The sequence below is a fragment of the Octopus bimaculoides genome, chromosome 23 (genome assembly GCF_046866305.1).
Source record: "Octopus bimaculoides isolate indiv1 chromosome 23, ASM4686630v1, whole genome shotgun sequence".
Classification (NCBI taxonomy): domain Eukaryota; kingdom Metazoa; phylum Mollusca; class Cephalopoda; order Octopoda; family Octopodidae; genus Octopus; species Octopus bimaculoides.
This window is the reverse complement of record NC_142950.1, coordinates 33,689,886-33,704,974: the sequence shown is the minus strand read 5'-3', so window position 1 is coordinate 33,704,974 and position 15,089 is coordinate 33,689,886. Positions and strand designations below refer to the sequence as shown.

The following is a 15,089-nucleotide window of genomic DNA, read 5'->3' as shown; positions in this document are numbered from 1 at the left end:
CCAAAGTTGTCTTGGTGCATAAGTCAACTTGCCATTTTTTGACTTCAAATTTTGGTCAGCAAAATTCTACTTCTATGCCAGAAAATATGGTATAACTACTTGATCAGGACAAAAGGAAAGTACCTCTGACCCTTTACAAGGCCTCTGAGACTGGTGAGAGGTGGAAGGATGGTATCCTCAAACTAAAAACTTGATCCAACTAGCTGCAACAAGCATGACTGTGTGGTAAGTAGCTTGGTTCCCAACCACATGGTTCTGGATTCAGCCCCACTGTGTGGCACCTTGGGCAAGGGTTTTCTACTATAGCGTCAGCCCAACCAAAACCTTGTGAGTGGATCTGCTAGAAGGAAGCTGAAAGAAGCCCATCGTGTGTGTGTGTGTGTGCCAGTCTTTGTCCATCACCACCACCACTTGACAACCAGTGATGTGCTTACGTCCCTGTAACTTAGCAGTTCAGCATAAGAGATCAATGGAATAAGTACCCGACTTTATAAAAAAAAATGTACTGGGTCAATTAGTTCCTCTAAAATTCTTCAAGGTGGTGCTCCGGTCAAGATGGTGGCTGCAGTCTAATGACTGAAACAAAATTTACTTGGAAACAAACGAGGATTGGCGACAGAAAGGGCATCTGACCATAGAAAATCTGCCTCAACAAATTCCGCTTGACCCATGAAATCACAGAAAAGTGGACGCTAAAACGATGATGACGACGATGATGATGAGACAGACAGATCTTAGCCTTGCTAACCAAGTAAAATCTACTTCGTTAAAAAGATCTAATAAGGCTGAAACATGCCCATTACTTCCACCAGCTGGCTTTAAAAATCAGTCCAAAGGTTTCGATCTCCTGATCTTATTGAAGATAACCTCTTGTTTGTTTTGTAAATTTTAAACACACTCCAAAGAGGGTTTTTGTTCGCAAATTGTATGGTTAATGGTAGTTGATCGAAGTTTATCAACTCATCATATTACATGTGTAACACCCTACAATACTCGTTGAAGGGAATGTCCCGCTGCACAAGCTGTAGGTTAAAACGTTGCAATATGTTAATATTAATCTGGTGTCGGTGTGAAGTTTGAAGAGAAAATGATTGACAGTTTTACACTTGCAAGCCACTCGCAACTCATAGACATCATTGCCGTAAACGCGCGCGCGAGAGAGAGAGAGAGAGAGAGAGAGAGAGAGAGAGAGAGAGAGAAAGAGAGAGAGAGAGAAAGAGAGAGAGAAAGAGAGAGAGAGAGAAAGAGAGAGAGAGAGAGACAGAGAGAGAGAGAGACAGAGAGAGAGAGACATGTAGAGACAGAGACAAACAGAGACAGAGAGGGAGATGGGGAGAAAGAGAGAGAGACAGACAAAGGGGAGAGGGAGAGAGGAGCAGGCAGAGATAGAAAAGAAAGTATGCACGTGTGCGTGCTTGTCCTGTTTTAATGCCATGTGCTGTTTTTATGCGCGAGTGTTTTGTCATAGATGAGTTAACATTGTGAATAATTTTTATTAAAAAAAAAAACACACACCGATCCGTATTTTATTGCTCAGGAGTTTTTTGACTGCGGAATATTCAACCTTCCTGCCATCAGCTGTCGATAGGATAGAGGAAAGGAGCGCAAAGATATCAGAACCTTCCCATGGTATCGCTCCCTCTAACGGTGCCATAGCAGCATTGATGCTACCAACGAATGTCTAGGAATGCCTAAGCAGGGTTTTCTGGCCCACAAGCATTTTTTCCCTTCTTCCTCATCCGTGCAGCAACTGCAAAACTACAAGAAGCCGCAACAAGTCAACAACTACCCCGTACCTTCCCTCCTCTCTTTATGTATGTGTATGTGAATATATATATATAATCGTTAGTTCGACAAAATATATCCTGTCTCGCCTATAGCTCATCGGGAACTATTTTTATTCACACTCAGATTTATCTGAATATTTCACTCTAAGTGACAGGACAAGGCTTCTTTTTGAATTTCTCATAATAATAATAATAATAATATAATAATAATAATCACAAAGCCAGTAGTTTCGAGGGAGAATGGAAGTCGGGTGAAAGTAAAGAATACGTACACCCCAGGGATTTTGTTACGCCGAAAACGGGTGGTGTGTGTATTCTTTACCTCCGCCTCTAAGTCGATTACATTGACTCCAATGTTCAACCGGTACTTTATTGTATCGACCTCGAAAGAAACAAAGGCAAAGTCAGCCTCGACCGAATCTGAACTCAGAACGTAAAGACGGACGAAATGCTGCCAAGCATTTTGCCCGGAACGGCAACGATTCTGCCAGCTCGCCACTATAGGCACAAGGCCAGAAATTTATGGGAAGCGGGGTTGGTCGACCACATCGAATACACTCATCGATTTCCATGTATGAGCGATCAGTCGTACAATCAACTCGACTTAGTCATCGAATTCGCGTGGGAAGTGATTGAGTATTGATCAGACACGTGTACCCTAAGCGAAATTTTCAGCGTGATACAGTGTGACAAGGTTGGCCCTTCGAATTATAAATAAAAATGCATCCGACGAGGTTTCTTTTACGCAGTTAACCATCTACCCAATTTTATTCACAAAGTTTGAGTAGGCTATGAAAAAATATATATAATAAAAGGAATATACAAAAGATGCCTTACAGTGGAATCGAAACCAAGACCACATGGATGCGAAGCTATACCTGATACACATACACAAATATCATAGCACATACATCAGATACGCGTGCATCACAAGCGTACATGAATACAGTATGTACATCAGAGGTATAGTCGCATTACATAAGCGGAGATATCACACAGTATACGCTCGTCATATGTGTGTGTGTCTGTGCGTGTGCACCGATGGATCCTTCGTCGATTTAGACGATGACCATTTCAGATTTTCAATGAACATTAAATGCTCATTGCTAACCTAACGTGTAACTATCTACCTGACCGAGTATTCCACAGACGTGTGTCGTTGACGTAATCCTCAGGCCAAATCAGCGTGACATGATACGTAACAACGCCGGACCTTTAAATTTTAGGTTAAGGTTAGTTCAACCGACGGACATCCGTTCAATTTTCTCACAACCCTAATTTCAGTCACAACGACTGGGTGAACAAACACTATAGGCACCATAAGCACAGATATTATATATTATCACTCACAACATTACTCATCATAAATATATACATCTGAGGTCCAGGCACTGCGGATATCAGCACAGATATCACACAGCATATATATATATACATACATACATACATATATATACAAACAGCCGAGGCACTTAAACCTATATTACATAAGTAGGCACACCTATCACACTGTATACACATTAGTAAGTATATATATATATACTCACAGAAGTATTTGATATCACTCAGAGCATCATGTGTATATATATATATATATATATGAGAGGTATACGCATTACATAAGAGATATTACACAGTGTACACTTATAATCACAAATATACATGCGCCAACACACGCAGATGCTCATCACAAACATTGTTATACATACATTACCAGGCACAAACGTATGACATGAACATATCACATACAAAACGTATATGTACACTCACCACTGACATACACCGGAGACATTTTTAATTAAGTTTTATGAAACAATTTTATAGAATAAGGATTACTAGCGTCATTTTTAAAGATCTTGTTTTGTTACTACTAAAAAGCAACTCATCTTCCTCATCTTTTTTTTCATGTCAGTATTTATATATAAGAATATATATTCTCATTAAAAGTTATACAACTATAATAACCTGTGTTTCTTGCGACTAGCGCTGGCTAGCTGGATGCATGTCCTTTTGTGGTTGGTATAAATGATACAAGAAAAATCAAATTTTAGCGTCAGAATATATATACATGTATGTATGCGTGTATATATATGGTATATATATATATATATATATATATATATATATATATATAGTTCATCAGAGATGGTAACCTTATTAGTAATTTCGCGTTCATCTTACTACTAATTAACTAACCACAAAGCGGTCATTTAGTAACATTTATCGCAGGAAAAGATAGAAGTTCCATGAAGAAAGGAAGCAACAAAACAGATAGCTAGTCAGAAAACTTCAAGGTTAATCGGAGAAAAAAGAATGAAGGAACAGAGAGAGAAAGAGAAAAATTATTCTCATCGTTTTGGGCAGAGAAAGTTACATTGCTTTGACATTTTTCAAATGTCATCTCTATAGCAGCATATATTTTCACTTAATACATACATGAACGAGTAATACATGAGAAAAGGCTCATTTCACTGATGTTTTCGTTATATCAACGATCTTCCTAGATTCAAGATTTAATAGACACACACACACGCACACACAGGGATTCATACATTTTACACTTACACAAATACACGCACATACACGTGCGTGCGTATGTGTGTAAATGATTTAAAAAGCTGGTGCGGTGTGTTATAAAGGGAAGTCTTCGGGCTTAAAAAGAGATCTTGATTAAGCAAGCGACTAGGTTTCTTTTTGTGACGATGTCAAGATAGGCACAAAAAAGAAAAGCCACAAAAGATAGAGCAAAGCTACATACACACACACACACACAAGTATATATATATATATATATATATATACATGTATGTATGTAATGTATTTATGTACGCGTATAGCTAGATAACTAGGCATGATGTGTGTGCGTGTATGATGAATATATCTGTGTCTGCGTGTACGTGTGTGTCTAAAACAGGACTGTATTTGTAGGAACGACCATAAAAACTAACAGAAACCAAACAAGATATATACATACTTATACATACACACACATATGTGCGTATAGGAGAGATAGCTGTTGCAGTTGTCAAAAGAAAAAACCCCACATCGGAGTGAATAAATAAATTTAATTAAAATAAAATAGAATAAATAAAATAAGAGGCAGACAGAAAGAGAAGCTGCTATATGGACGGACCGAAGGAGAAATAGAAAGTAAGATTTTTTTGAAAAAAGGGATATAGTGAAAAATTATATATTTGCGTTGTTGATGGAGAAGTGTGAGATAAAAAGACAGCTATAATATGATATATTATTATATTACATTATAGCATGGCATGGCATCGTAGCAGAAGCCGGTTGGGACGAATGCGGTGAACGTGGTGTTGGTGTATCTGGCATGAAAAGCTTCTAGTCCAAAATAGAAGATTTGCTATTTATCACACAAACATTTCAACATAGGAAATCGACAATAAAAGAAAAACAGGAACTATGGCTAAAAAGAGAGATTGTGTTAGATTATGGTGATTATAAGTTGAAACAGATATATTTTGTGCGATGAAATTAATAAAACTAACGCAACCCCCAAGTTCGGTTTTCGAAGTGTTTGAAATAGGCTCCATGCTACTACAGAAAGAGAATTTTCGTGGGGAGCCCACCCACCTTTGTGGTTGCTCGTCATGTTAGAAATAACAGCCAAATCGCTCTCATATAACATCATCTTACCGCCTTAAATACGGGGAAGAGATTGATTAGATAAATGTACGATAAAAAGACAGGATAGTTCTCGTTGGAATGGAATGCCTTTCATCATAGATCTGCCTAATCGGGATTGTCCGAAGGCTAAACGACAACAGCAATGTCATGTATGCACAATCATTATTATTTTAGTCTTTAAAATGTTATGTCGACCTCCCAAGCTTAACCTCCGACTAACCAGACTTATAATCAACCCAACATATCTTTTCCCCCCTTTTCTTTTTAAGACATAGGGTGTGACTTTAAGGAGACTGGCTGCCATTTCTAACAGGTCGAGCACCCGCATAAACACTCCCTTAATACGGTTAAGTTGGTTGCACAGTTACATACATATACATATATACTATGTACGTATGTATATTTAAAATGGAAAATGCATTTACCTGAAAAAATGTTTGTTCTTCACTCGGTTACTGTCTTTTTTTTTCCCAAGCAATTCCGGGTAAACAAAAAAAAAAACTTAAGCAGTACTGTTAAGTGTGGAGAGATTTAAAGAAAGATATATATATATATATGTGTGTGTATATATATATATATTTATAAAATTTCCGTTTACATTTAAATTTAAAAAAAAAAAGAGGGAAAGAAAGAAGGACAGATAGAGAAAGTGTATAAATTTAGCGTTATTAGGAGAAAAAGTAGTAGGTTGTAGAATAGAAGGAAAGAGACTGCTAAAATAACGCTACCGATAGACCAGCAGAGCTCGCTGCTGCTGTTGCAACTACGATATTGCTACTACTATTATTACTAATAATACTATGATTAGTAGTAGTAGCAGTATATACTACTCTTACTACTACTACAACCACTACTACTACTACTATCAAAGGGGATGGACTGGGGGAAAGAAAAAATGCAGTAGAATATACTACGAGCGTGAACTGCCGCTACACACACACATACATACATGACCACGCACACACATAAGTATGTTAGTGTGTGTGTATTTGTATATATATATATATATTTATTTATTTATTTATCTGTTTATTTATTTATCAAAGAAAGAATTGTATATATTTATGAGTATAGAAATATAAAAAGCATAGGCATGTTGAAAATAATCTGTATGACGTGAAGAAAAAAACTTGTGTGTATATTTGAACTCGTGTGTGTGTGTGTAGAATATACTAACACTAATGTGTGTGTCTGTATGAATCTATAGATAGGTAGATAGATAGATAGATAGATAGACAAAATGAAAGAGAAAATAGAGTGATGAAGATATAAAAAAAACTGACCAATTAAAGAAGAGAACGCCACGCGTGAACTAGCCAATAAGGACGTCGGTTGTAATAGTTTGCCCAATTAAGTTAGATATGAACAATCAACGGGTGGTATCTGCCGCATATTGTGTCGATACCTGCGCTACTACGTTTGTAAGCAGACAAACTCATTCATTAAAGTCTACAAGAAAAAAAAAAAAATTTTGGCAAAGCAAGCTGCTGTTATTACTTTGTGTATTCTAAACCAACCATATCATTTATGTTATGTTTATAGAAGTACTTAGTTCATACACCAATGAATTAATATTCGTCATATATTTAATGAAGACTCATGTATGCATGTATGTACATACACGTGTGTGTATGTATGTATTGAGTCACAGCTGGTCGCGTTGATTAAGTGTATCGGACAACCGTTTGCGTCCTGTACTGTGTCTTGACCAAGGCAACTCATTAGAGATCTCACTGCTTCCATTTACATAGGTGTAAATAGATACTGATTAACATATGAAAGGAAATAACTATTTAATCAGCAGTGAAAGTGAATAGGGTATTGTATAATTAACGGATGTTTTGGTAGGCTTGCAATATTGAATTCGACTCCAGCTACAGACCATCTCTTGACAAAGAAAAATGGTATAAATCGCTCCAGCACATCGGGTACTTTTAGATCAGAATACTTCGGTGTCAATCTGCTTTTTCATCGTATTACAAGCAAACATTCACCCGCCACTATCTAAGGGAATTATCCTACTCGCCTTTGAAGAATTCCATAAGACTAAACTGTCAGTCATGTAAGCTCCCGATTAGCTGCGTCTGCGACTGATTTCAGTTCTTAAATGAAGTCATTTAATTTCTTATACTTCCTAACGTCCTTGGGGAATGTATGAACGCTGTGTTATTACATTTTTTTACACCGAAAACGAAATCTTGCAGCTACGAAGAATTAGAGTTTGTTGGAACCTATTTTACAAAATCGCTTGCTTTCAACATACGTTTATATTAATAAATCTTCTACATCGTTTATACAACAAACTAACCAAACTTGTTCATCGAAGGATTAGAGAGATTTCTGAAAAAAGTAAATTTTCTGCCTCGAGTCGGCTCCTCAATGAGGCAAATTGGAAGATGCTATGGAACACACCAGTAGCTGTAGGACAATTCAAGAATTATATTGGTATCAATTCGCGTGATGTATTTTTAACAGATGTCAACTAGGAATGATTGTCACTTTTGTGTGTCACCAATAAAACAGATTTAATGATTCATAAGTTTTATTTATTCTGGTTTACAGGCCGATAAATCAACAGGAAACACAAATTTCTGCTAACAACGTTTAATTGTACGAAGCAGGTAAAACAAATACAACATCCTCACGTTCATATTTCAGCAGCATCTGATATTGTGAATTTGGAACGCAAAATCTTTGCTTAGAATACTTTTCTGGATTATGGTAGTTGTCATCACTTTCGTTCATTTTATCGACCAATGCAACATAATAATGCACCTTTTTCTTTTCTGCGCGCAAATTACTGCGTTTGATGGTTTGCAGTTTGTTGACCGTCAGTTCGTTCTTCCTAATTCGATACAATGTCAGGAGAAGCATTATTCTCTTCATTGTAGTCTTGCTATCAGCTTCCTGTGTAGAATCTTCAACAAATTTCCTTGCAGCTGTTGGTGTCTTGTTTCCTGAATGATTTTATGGGTCTCTTCTCGGCCCATAACGGTTTGCGATTGCTCAGAAATATTCTTCCTGTTGTTCTCCCAGATTTTCTCCCACCTTTTTGTTTTCTTGGGTCAATTTTAGTGAAAGGTTTGATATCCTCTCGCGTTAAGAGACCTGTATCAGTTGGTCCTGGCTGATTGATGTTGCAACATTTTGCGTTAACGTAGCAAGTACTAAGAGAATACCCACCTTTTTTTTTTTGCCTGGTTTACAATTAACGTGTGCCACAAAATGCTTCGTTGAAGTGGAAAATTTTCTACAGTTATCCACCCTGAGTTATATGCCACACTGATACACCACCGTGGTACACCATGAAGAAAATGGTTCTCAAATGAATTCGAGAAAATACAAGTCTAAGAGGAACAGTGTTCCCTGTAGCACTGATTACACTATGTCCACACTCTCTGGTGCTACGGCTCCAAACTATTTGTCCATTTTTCTTCAGCTATGATTATTCCTGGCCTATACACTGTCGTACTTTCGTCAAGATTTCAAGCGTTACCTTGAGTGAAGCTATCTCTCCGAAGAACAGATTCATTCTTATTGAAAAAAGAGGGTCACGTTATGATGACTAAAGCCGGTTGTGATCCAGGGATGAAACTTCGTGTATCCTCAATGAAATGTTTTCATATTTCTTGAGAAAATGATGCAACCGATCTGGGCTTGCACGATCATTCTTCATCCAAAAGAGTGATGTCTTCTAATGAAGTCGACTCATATTTCAATGCTAGACTCCTGAACACCTTTTAATTTTAAGTTCTACATGTCTGATGTACTTGTTATAGTGGAGTTAGTTTAAACATATTCCATGACCCTTTTCGTCATGTTCAAACTTAGCCCCTCGTAGTCGTGATTTTAACATATGTAGTGTACTTCTCTATTCCGGTTACTTTCTACTAAACAATCAGATCATAAAAATAGTCATTGTTGACTTCAATATATACTAAACAATTTTATACGCTTGAAAAGCTTCTGCTTCGACTTGACACCGATATGGCTGAAAGAGTAAGAGGCTCACGCAAGACAGCGACACAGTCTTCACCAGAATTTTTGCTTCTGCTGAGAAAGAGGGGTTTTAACTTAACCCACTAACACAACTCTCCATACACTCTCTGCCATCTTAACTACTATAGAATGTGGGTGAGCTACTTGCAACCTGAGCTCATGAATTTGTTTTCGATCCCCGAATGTAGTCTATTTCCAAACACTTTTTCTTTTTTTTAATATAAAGACTTTTAAAACACTTTATTTATACTTAAATATATGCATAAGAGTGAGAAGAAGAAGAAAAAAACAAAAACAATTCACCATCTAAGGTTGAAAAATTGGGAGCGCTGGGAAACCTCTCTAATGACTTTTGAGGCACGTTGCTGAGGGTGATGGCGAGGTCCATGTGCTGGAACAACCAAGCGCTCTCACGAGCTTCACCAATTACCTCTGCTAGGCGAGCTGCCAGTGAAGACAGGAATCTCGCAGTCAGTGGTCGGAACCCACCAAACGTCTCGAACGCCACAGGGATGGAAAATATATTTGGCCGACAGATCGCGCTACTTCAGGATTTTGTTCTGCTGTGGATCTCGTCCTGGGCGCAGCATCCAGGATGTGAGAAGCAAAAGAGTCGTTAACTGTGACGTCCCAGACAAGGCATCTGCCTCTCGACTAAGGGCACAGGTTGAGGCCGTCAGGTCTTTTCCCATCACATCTGGACAACCCAGATGGTTCGAAGATGGAGGGAATGTTTGCCCGGGCCAAACTCCTCTTGAGTATAAGGTTTAACTCCGTGTGACCCACGAAGCGACCAGCATTTAGGCGGCGGCAAGGTCATATTCAATTTTCTTTCTCAATAAAAAGTCATTGAAAGTAAACTATTGTAAACGATATGCATATATTATACATTATAGGTGTGGTGCGACCAAACACCACAATAGGTCACCAACTTGAGACGCAACAAGTTTTGGTGTAACATTAACCTTGCATGTATCGTGAACCGCGCGAAACGATATGCTTCCTGAATGAAATTGCTGAAATAGATTATTATATTCTAATTTGAAAAAAGATGCATGGCAGACATTGCTTTGTTGCAGTTTTTACCCCAGGTCAACCCTGATCGAGCAGACAAACAACCCATTAGCGAATGCATTTCAAGCGACGTCATTACTGTCTGTGTTTTCAGACGCGGTATATCTAATAATATCCTTTATGTTTTAAGATGGTATTGTCAGTGTCGTCTTAAGACATGAACACGCTAGGCAATTGCTCAGAGGAGGAAATGGAGCACAGGTCTAGTAAACAATTTTAATCTGTTTATGCTGTGGTTTACTATCAGTAAATACTCAAGGGTCTCGTGCACTGGTTTACTCGGAAGCCTATAATGTTGTTAAGACGGCTCTGGGTTTTGTGTGATTTGAGAAAGATCTTGCTGCTATTTCTAGCTGGTCGAGCGACGACTTAGTGTTCTGAAAGTAGGCAACACTGCTTACCTAAACGGGAACATGGAAAATTTTATGTGGGTACTGGAGATGAAAATGGGAGGTAGTGGGGAGCAATAGATGCAGTTATACAGTTTTTTTTCCGGTTTTAATATAAACTTTAACAATAATAATGACTTCGAAATGTAAATAAGTACAAAGCAAAATTGAATAGGCATAGCTGTACAGTTGTACCCCTCCCCACTCTTTGTTTCCTCATAACTTTCAGAAAAAGTGGATATATTTTAATGAAACTTTCAGGTGATGTAAATTACTAGCTTTTAAGCTAGTACATATATATATATATATATATATATATATATATATATATATATATATATATATATACAGTATTATATATCCATTATGGCCAATCTTACCAATTGGTTTCACACAAGGAGTTCAACAAGTGTTAGGTAACAATGTGATTATGTAACCCTCTGCTCTTCAGAGGTATCCATTATGCAATGAAATATGGCAAATATATACATGATGTATATATACAGGGCTGGCCCTAGGGTTGCTGGTGGCCTGGGCAAGCTGAACTTCGGCACGTACAAGCTGATGATTGTGGAAATTTCCCTGGTCTTTGTCATGCTGTCTTTGGTGCCACCGAGCACATGGCATCCCCTAGCATGTGACACCCCCTAGCATATGGCACCTCCTAGCACATGGCGCCCTGGGTGACTGCCCAAGATGTTGCTACCTTGAGCCGGCCCTGTATGTGTGTGTGTGTGTGTAGCTTAGTAACCATTTTTGGCGACAATGTCATACCATATGGGAAAGTAGTACTTTGCAGATATTTTCAAACAACTGTTGAAACTGTGGACGGCATCTTCCATATTAGTATGATGGCCCAATCCGTATCACAACACGGAGTTAACTTTATCTCCTTCATTCTTATCTTCATTTCATAATTGTCTGTTGTTCCTGAATAGTGAATGAATTTCCTTCTGTGCCAGATGTAATGTATCTCTCACAAGTATGTGTGTGTGTGCGCGCTTGCATGCACACGAATTTGTTTATAATCCTTATCTCTTATCTTTTTTTTTAACTAAACTCCTTTTTACATTATATATATATATAAAATTATTTTTCCATTTCTTCCTGGTTGAATCTGTGGTCCACTACTTATTTCCGTCCTTTACCTTATCACTTCACCCATTGACCATCCACAAACACTCCACCCCTCCTATTTCATCATTTGCTTAATATATCACTGCCAGGCTTTCCCAACACTCCACTTTATTTATCTGCCACTCTAAGTTTCCTTAATCTCCATGATTAACTTTTTAAAAAACTTACTATCTGATATGTTGTTAAAGTTATTCCTCACTCAGACTGGGCTGTTTCTGAGCAAGACACTTTATTTCACGTTGCTCCAGTTCACTCAGCAGTGGAAATGGGTTGCAATGTCACTGGTGCCAAACTGTATCAGCCCCGTTGCCTTTCCCTTGGATAACATCAGTGGTGCGGAGAGGAGAGGCTGGTATGCATGGGCAACTACATGTGTGTGTGTAGGTAAGTATTGTGCATATGTTTATTTGTATGAACATATAAGGTACACAGACACACATGTGAATGGTTAGTAAAAATTATTTATTGGAAAAAGACAAACTTATTTCAAGGTAAAAACAACATCAGTGTACTTGTGCATGTACAATCTAAAACCAGAAGGAAATCAAGGCAGACAACTAATAATTTTAACAAATATTAAGATATAAAACATAGCCAATTTATATCATCATCATCATTGTAATATCTACTTTTCCATGCTTGCATAGATCAAGCACAACTTCGATTGAGGCAGAATCGAACAAAGAATGGTCTGAACATACTTTTGCAGAGAACTACAAACAAAAGACACTGTATGAACACTAAAGCGTTTTGTTCATAATCAGTATTCATATGTCAAGGCATCTCAAGTAGTCCAGACATGCTTTCATGGTGTAGGCACAAAATTCTGTCATTCTGAAGCTATAAAAGTGCTAAATTGAATGAAGAATAAATCAAAGAGAATTTTAAACTATGCAGAAGCATAAAATAGATAATAAAGCTAATATACACACACTTGTGATATCTTATATATGTGTGTGTGTGTGTATACAGATGCATATGCATGCATAAATACATGTTTGTGTATATACATGAAAACATATGTTTATACATATATATGCTTACACGTGTATATATAATATATATACACACACAAACACATGCACACACACACACATGCAAACAAAAGCACGTGCACACACACACACACACACAAATATGTACATATATACACTTTGGCAGCATGAAAAACGTCCATTAAATGCAGATGATGACAAGGGTGATGATGATATGTGTGTATATGTGTGTGTGTGCGTATATATATATATATATATATATATATATATATATATATATATATATATATATATTAATGTTTGTTTTTATGTTCAGTGATAATAAAAACAATCTTACATTAATCTAATGGATTACTTTATACTTTTGTAGAGTACAAATTTATTATTCTTAAACAAGAACATTGTTGACAGTGAGTTCAAAGTTTCAGCTACATTATACATATTTATGTTGCTATAAATATATATATGTATAAAAGAATAAAAAACATAAAGAGTTGGACAACAGGTATCAGATCAGATTATGTCATATTTATACTCATACAACGTAATGAGAGAAACAAATATTTAAACGACTGGCATGGGTAGGGGGATGTCGGTGAGATTCTTGACTGCGGGGACTTCTTAATACCTGTGGTGTAAAACAGATACACACCAGGATACCAGGGTAACTCATACATAGGTATATACATATACATATGTACATAGAGACCTATACACATATATGTGTGCATGCATGTGGGTATGTGTGTTTCTGTTTACCTATATATATATATATATATATATATATATATATATATATATATATATATACACACACACACATTAGGTTGGCCAAAATTTTGTTTTTTTTTAAGCGAATATAAGACACAAAGCGACTTATTCAATCAATGTAGGATACAGTCTGGTCATCTGTATAATTAATCAGGTTATTCAGGAAGGTGCCATCCCCAGTGATGAGTGCAGCATCATTATTAGTCTTAATTAGAAACAGTTTGACAAGATGAGATGAAGTTTGGTTTTGTGCCTTAGTCAGACAACTACAGAAGTATTTATCTAAGAATAAACCATTGTACTTGTCATTCATCAACCTGGAGAAAGCTTTCTGCAGAGTACCCTCACTCTGTAATGACGTGGTCTCTGAAGAAGCTAGGGATAGACAAATGGTTTGTGAAAGCTGTACAAGCCATGTACAGGGGTGCTGTCAGTGAGGTGAGAGTTAGCCATGAATACAAGTTTAGAATACAGGTAGGTGTTCACCAACGCTTGGTTCTCAGTCCCCTGCTATTCACCATTGTCTATCTTTGAAACTACTATCCTTGAAACTTCTATGCTTGTCTCTCCTTTGAAACTACTATATTCTGAGGATCTCACTCTCACAACAGAATTAGAAAAGAAATTCCAGTTGTAGAAACAAAACTTGGAATTGAAGGGCCTTAAAGTTAACTTAGCAAAGACCAAGGTTCCTAGTAAGCAGGAAAATAGATAGGACTCTATCCGCTTCTGGTAAATAGCCCTGCTTGATAGGTGTAGGCAGAAATTCCATACAGTTTATCCAGTGCCAGGTATGGACACACAAGAGGTGCACTTAGACCAAAAGAAGGTTAATGGAGAAAGTAGTGTTTGTATGTGGAAAATGCACAGGTACTATGGTACTATTCAGCTGCTGTAATCACCTGAAAGTAGAATTGGCACATACTGCAATCCCTTCTCTTCTGACACCCTCACCCCACCCCACCGAACCATTTCCATTCCTTGTTATCATCCTTGTTTACAATATTTCTACCAATCACCTCCTTGCTATGCTTTCAGTCACTGCTCTCTCTCTCTCTCTCTCTCTCTCTCTCCCTCTCTCTCTCTCTCTCTCTCTCCCTCTCTCTCTCTCTCTCTCTCTCTCTCTCTCTCTCTCTCTCCCCTCCACTAATCTCTATTCTAAACACTTCTCTTATCTGCTTTCCTTCTGAACACCCTCTCATATCATATCTATAGCCCTTTATGTACCTGTACATGTTCTTCTCCACTGCTTCTACCACTTTACATATCATGCTACTACTTCCTGA

At 37.4% G+C, this 15,089-nt stretch overlaps 1 protein-coding gene across 2 annotated transcripts in view; it reads right to left on the bottom strand.

Annotated features, from left to right (window-relative positions):
- The window catches only part of LOC106879848 (very long chain fatty acid elongase 2), a 54,437-nt gene extending 48,197 nt beyond the window's left edge, over window positions 1–6,240 (bottom strand). The window contains exon 1 of one of the 2 annotated variants that reach the window (XM_014929563.3): window positions 5,864–6,240. The gene's annotated coding sequence lies outside the window, so the exon portion shown is untranslated. The remainder of the gene's footprint in view (window positions 1–5,863) is intronic. The other variant, XM_014929562.3, reaches the window with a different exon arrangement.
- Window positions 6,241–15,089: the final 8,849 nt, after the last annotated feature.